General features: G+C 33.5%; 1 pseudogene; it reads left to right on the forward strand.

Annotated features, from left to right (window-relative positions):
* The first annotated feature begins 210 nt into the window (after nucleotides 1–210).
* Nucleotides 211–304, forward strand: LOC132419048 (U6 spliceosomal RNA; annotated as a pseudogene).
* The last annotated feature ends 6,537 nt before the right edge of the window (nucleotides 305–6,841 follow it).

Below are 6,841 nucleotides of genomic sequence, written 5' to 3' on the forward strand. Positions count from 1 at the left end.
TCCCCACTCCTAGCCCCTAAAAATGGATAGCTATAATCCCAATCACTGCTCTACCAATAAGGTTTCTTAAAATACCTTATAAAATAAAAGAGGTTTTCTTTCTTCTTTTCTATAGGTCATGCATCCAATTCATCCAAAACACTCATCAAGTTACCTAGGTATAAATAAAAGGAGGCAGAAATAAGCTTTACATCATTCTATTTAAAATCAGTGCTTGCTTTGGCAGCACATATACTAAAATTGGAATGATACAGAGAAGATTATCCTGACCCCTGTGCAAGGATGACATGCATTCCATATTTTTAAATTCTGGAGAGGGTGTGGAGAGAAGGGAATCCTCCTGCACTCTTGGTGGGAACGTAAATTGATACAGCCACTATGGAGAACAGTATGGACGTTCCTTAAAAACTAAAAATAGAACTAGCATATGACCCAGCAATCCCACTACTGGGCATATACCCTGAGAAAATCATAATTCAAAAAGGGTCATGTACCACAATGTTCATTGCAACTCTATTTACAATAACCAGGACATGGAGGCAACCTAGGTGTCCATCAACAGATGAGTAGATAAAGAAGATATGGCACAAATATACAATGGAATATTACTTAGACATAAAAAAGAAATGAAATTGAGTTATTTGTAGTGAGGTGGTTGGACCTAGAGTCTGTCTAGGTGCAAAATGAAGTAAGTCAGAAAGAGAAAAACAAATACCGTATATTAACACATGTATATGGAATTTTAAAAAGACGCTTCTGAAGAACCTAGGGGCAGGACAGGAATAAAGACGCAAATGTAGAGAATGGACTTGAGGACACGGGGAGTGGGAAGGGTAAGCTGGGATGAAGTGCAAGAGTGACATGGACACATACATATTACCAAATGTAAAATAGATAGCTAGTCGGAAGCAGCCACATAGCACAGGGAGATCAGCTCCGTGTTTTGTGACCACCTGGAGGGGTGGGATAGGGAGGGTGGGAGGGAGGGAGACGCAAGAGGGGGGAGATATGGGGATATATGTATATGTATAGCTGATTCACTTTGTTATAAAGCAAAAACTAACACAGCATTGTAAAGTGATTATACTGCAATAAAGATGTTAAAAATAAAATAAAATAAATGTGTTATAAGCCTTCTCGTATTTAGTACCATATTGGTAGGATTATTAAAATACATAAATCTATATCAAGGTTGTTCAGTTTGTTCCATATCCAATTCCTATTCATGGAGTCAAAGAAGGATCAGTCCTGTGGACAGCTTTGTACTGTTCTTAGATTTACTTGGTAAGTAGGACTCTTACAATCTATATTTGTATTGGTGTTTTCACACTAGATAATTTAAAATCTCACTTTATGTGAAACATTCCTCTTTTAAATTAATGGATATTAAAAGTTGCATGGAGATTGAGTCTACATATTCTTAAGAAAAAATGTTTCTAAAAATAATTTTAAGTAACAGGGATTTAATTTTAGTTCTGTGACCTGTATTTAGTTTTGATAATTTTTGTAACTTATAGTTCCTAAATGATAGAACTTGTAAGCCTTTTTATTTCAATAGCATAATTTGTAACAAATCTAAATTATTGAAGAATCACTGTGTTTTTAAAATCAGAATTGGCATATTTGCCCACAGGGAAGTATTCAAAAAGGTCATCAAAAGATAAATATTCTCTGCTAGAATATCATATAAGAAAAGGATATAGAAGAATTTCAATTGAAGTCCTAAGATATTATATGAGGTATAATCAAACAGCAAGAAGAATTTGTTGATTGACTCAGACATTGATGAAATTATCATCCTGGTTCTAACCATAGAAAGAAGGAAAAAGAAGGCATTCTGGAAATTTTAACTTTAACAGTAGAGACTGAAAAATCTTACAATACTTGCAACTTTAAGAATCAGTGTTTTTAATGATTTCTAAAATCTGTCAAGATTTAGAAATGCTGTCTTAGCAAAGTGAGCATTGCACTATAGAAAGAGCATGAGGCTTTGAAGTCTGGCAGACATGGGTTTCAGTTCTAGATCTATTATTCAGTAGCTAGATGACTGGGAAAATTATTTGAACTCTCTAATCCTCAATGTCCATATGTTTAAAATAAGACATATTGCACAAGAAATGTGTGTGCATGTATGTGTGAATATTAAATGGATGATTATACCAAAAATGACTTAGCACATGTAAGAGTTTCAAGAAACACTAATCTCATTAACCCTATACTTTATGTTTAAAATATATATTAACTTTATTAATGATACTATAGTGTTTGTGCATTTTAATTTTAAAAAATATCTTCACATTTTCCATCTGCTTTTTCAGAAGTGAAAATTTCATTCATCTATGTTCCAAGTAATGGGGATGTGAGTGAACAAGCTGCAAACCCTATCCTCAGGCAACAATTTGGTAACAATACAAACAATAAAATTTAAAAAATTAAAATACAGTGTGAGAGGTGATATAATACACTGGAACGGGATACAGAAACACAGAGGAAGGAGAAACACAAAGAAAAATCAGCAAAAAAGTGAGGAAGTAGGAATAGAATTAAAAAAAATAAACTTTAATGATAAGTCATAATTGAGAGAAAAAAGATATAACAAAAAATTTTAGGGAGTTTATAGACATTTTATTCACAGTATAATACTGTTTTCTAAGGGCATGGACATTGATCAGTAGGCTTATGTTATTGGAAAACCCAGATGAAAGTGACATATGAAATAATTTGTTTGGATACATATAATGGAAAACACCTGAAAAATTATCTACTCAATAAATATGTGTGAGGCCCTCACAATGCAAATATCAAGTATTCCAATGATTTAATGTCCTTTTATTTTTAATTCATGCAACTTTGTGTCATATAACACATAAAATATGTTTCCAGGTGAGAATTACAGGAGTATTCAGAGATTTTTTTATTCTGTGAATAATTTTATAAAAAAAAACATTTAAATTTCATTACTTAAATTGTACCCTTTTAGGGTATTTTCACTTTTATTTTATTGATTATCCAGTTCCCCCTTCTCAGGCAAGTCCATCTTATTCCTTTTTATTAATTGTACAATTTCCAGCTAAGCTGGCTGAGAACTACTCTGTCTTCAAAATTAGAGTTGTCTTATTTGCCTTTTCAAGATCTTTTATGTCAATTGTCACCAAAACTAGAACGTACTTTATTTTTAATTATTTTTGCATTCTACCCCTCCCTATGGTCCCTCAAAGTAAGCTTGGAACTTAGTTGAAAAACTCCACTTAAACTGGTTACATTTTCTCAGCAACATCACATACTACAGAGAACCTCTTTTAATCCACAGATGTTGAGGCAGCACAAGACATTAGCTGTCAAAGTAACTCTCCATAGCCACCTGCTATTTGCATGCAAAACATGCCTCCCTGTTGGGGCCACAAAAGTAAATGCATTTTTGAGGAAAAAAGTACTGGTTTAAGCAATGACAGAAATTTTCTTCTCACAAATTACTAAATTTATCTTTATGTGACAAAAATAGCAGGAAATTACAAAAGATGTATAATAATTAGGAAGAAAACATTTTTGCAAGAAAAATATTTTTTAAAAGTCTCAACCTTGGGGCTTCCCTGGTGGCGCAATGGTTGAGAGTCCGACTGCTGATGCAGGGGACACAGGTTCGTGCCCCAGTCCAGGAAGATCCCACATGCCGCGGAGCAGCTGTGTCCGTGAGCCATGGCCGCTGAGTCTGCGTGTCCGGAACCTGTGCTCCACAACGGGAGAGGCCACAACAGTGAGAGGCCCACGTACCGAAAAAAAAAAAAAGTCTCAGCCTTTATCACCAATAAAAAACTTGAAACAAAAATATAGTTATTTGTTTAGCATAATACCTTTTATGGAATAGGAAGAGTTTATACTAGGTATGTTGAAGCTATTACTTTAATTACATAGTATGGAAACTCTTTCATTACCATAATTTAAATATTAAGTTATTTTCATTATAATCTGGAAAAACCTGCATAATTGATTCTCACACTAGCTCAGGATATACTATTCAGTATGTCCTTAACACATGACTAGACAAACTATTGTTAATAAACATATTCATACTATTTTAATGATGTTCCACTGCAATGAACTGAAACTTAAGAAGCTGATCTGAAATCATTGTCTCAACTAACTTGTTATATGTGAATTTTTAAAAACAATTAAGATTACAATTAAAAACTGTTCTCTAATTTACTGTTGAAATGAGACTATCCAGTCATAGTTATATGTGTTCATGTGTGTATGTGTAAGAGAGAGAAAGAGAAAGAGAAAAAGGGAGTGTTGGAGAGAAAGAGGGAGAGAGATAAAGAGAGAGGGAGGAGAGTGAATAAGCAAAGGCCTTTATTCTTGTCATATATTAATAAAGTGAATATGTGACTAAGTGTATATCTTACACCATGATATGTAAAAAATTATACATTCTCTATTTTCATAAATGCATGGAAGCAGCATGATACTTTGCACCCAAAAATTAAGAACTAGATAAGGAATCAACAAATTAGACTGCTGCTTTTTTAAGGCTTGGCATTGCAAAAATATTATTACCTCATTTTATAATAAAGAAAATATAAATCGTAACAGTTACTGCTGAAGAAATTTGTCTATTACTATTGTGAATAGTATAAAATAAATCCAACATCTTAGACTTCATACAATAGAAAGAACTACTTTTTATTTTCTGATGGCGATCTTATGTCCTCTATAAGTGAGAAACAGCCAAAACAGTAGTGACAACAATATTCACTGTTAAATTAAGATAAGTGGAATGCTGCCTAAGAACAAAACAGAAAAGACAGGAAAAGTATGTATTTCGAAATATTAAATAGATCTGCTCCCAGGTAGATTAGCTTGTTATATCAGTTGTGTTAAATGGAATTATTTCAAATTATTCCTAACAAGATATTATACTTTCTGTTTCCAACATACTTGAAATGAGATACCTAAAGTGTTTTACAAATATAAAGACATTAAGGTTTTTGTGTCTCTGTTAAGTAATGACAAGATACAAGATACACTATTTCCTCAAGCATGTGGAATTTGGGCATATTTTCTTGACTTACAAGACAAAATGCTAAACTCCTTTTCAAGAAAAAGAATCATGTATCCCTTCTTTGGTCTCTTATATTGGGATTCCTTTTAAATATGTTCAATAATTTTCATCTAGTTTTTTCCTTATGATAAAAATTAATGACAAATGAAAAGTGTATGGAAAAGTGCTATTAATATACTTTACCAGTTTTACCTTGTTTCTCTAAAGTAAAATGCATTCCAGTGATGCATAATCGCCACAGATTCCCTTTCCTACTTTGTAAACCTTTGAGAGACCATCTTAAATTTTGAAGAGCTAGAAGCAAATAATTATTTATAAAATCTTTATAAAGCGGTTACAGCAAATCGTTTTATTTTCACTAGACAAATAGCAGCTCAACATATATACTGTGTTACCTACCATTGGGGTTGGACCTAATGATCCATGTTCAGGTTGTGATTTATACAATAACGTTCTATTTAATTATCTCTTGATCACGTGGCGCTACCTTAATCTATTTCCCCAGCTTTTCTGCAGAAATTAAACATATTAAGTAAAAAAAGTCACAGTCCTTATGTTACTCTTGAAGAAATTAGGAGCTTTATGTAGATAGCTTCAATATTTCTGACCTTAAGAACTTTATTTTATACACCATGGCTTTTAAAAACTGAATTAAATAAATAAAGATAAAATAGAAAATCTTTCCAAAGAGAAAATCTGATTCAACAATGACAGAAGTGTGGGTTAGAAAATGTACTAGACGGGCTTCATCTGGAGATCTATTTTTTGTTCTAAGCCTTAGGCAAGCCACTTAAACAGCCTCAAGTCTCAGGCTCCACGTGAGGACTTTGGATGTGATGATCTCTAATATTCCTCCAGTTTTAAAATTCAGTGATGATCAAACTGTGCATTTTTGTTCCAGTGATCATTATATATAGTGTTACTTATTTTACCATTTAAAGCATGGCTTTAAAAAAAAAAAAAACATGAATTGGTACTTGAAAATTGGGCCAGGTATTTTCATTCCCATTGGGGACACCCGGCTTCCGGATGTGTATTATAATGGAGTTTGCTCCTATAAATCCGGTTTTTGCTCAGGAAAAAGGGGAAACAATCTGCACTGCTATAGCAAAGAGCCCTTGTAACTTTCAGTAGGTACTTGTTTTTGGACAAGTTATCTGTGGTTAGAGAAAGGCCATCACAAGACATGACAGTCCCCATCTCTCTTAGGGTCAGAGGTTTGAGAGATTTAGGCAGCAAAGTGTGCAGAGCAGACAACGCCAAAGGTGACAGGGAGGTAAAAGCAGTAAATATAACTTAGAAACCTAAACAGTTTGTACAAGTATGTGTGGTGAGTTAAGTAGGCTGAGAAGTGAGAATTACAAGCTTACTCAATGAAACTGTGAATGCAGAATTATCAACCAATATTTTTGAATAGTTAAAAAGTGCAAAGTCCTGTGCTAAGCACAGTAGAAATACAATGATAAATCTGGCTTGACCCAGCCATCAAGATCCATGTCTACAATTAGGAGAGAGAACTAAAACGTATAGAAATAATAACAAGGTAGAACAAGATTAATGCCATAAAATGGAAAATAAATTGCTACAGTAGTTCAGGAGAAAAGAGATTTATTCTTGGAAGGGTAAGGGAGGATTCCATGAAAGAGACAGCATTTAGCTGGGCCTTAAAAGATAAATAGAATGCTGTGATTTGTGGGAGAGAGAGAATTGGAAAGGTGATGGGCATTCCAGACAGAGAAATGCATATTAGCAAAGGAAGTAGACAGACTGTACAGAACCTGT

This window comes from Delphinus delphis, chromosome X, assembly GCF_949987515.2.
Source record: "Delphinus delphis chromosome X, mDelDel1.2, whole genome shotgun sequence".
In the NCBI taxonomy this organism is placed as follows: Eukaryota; Metazoa; Chordata; class Mammalia; order Artiodactyla; family Delphinidae; genus Delphinus; species Delphinus delphis.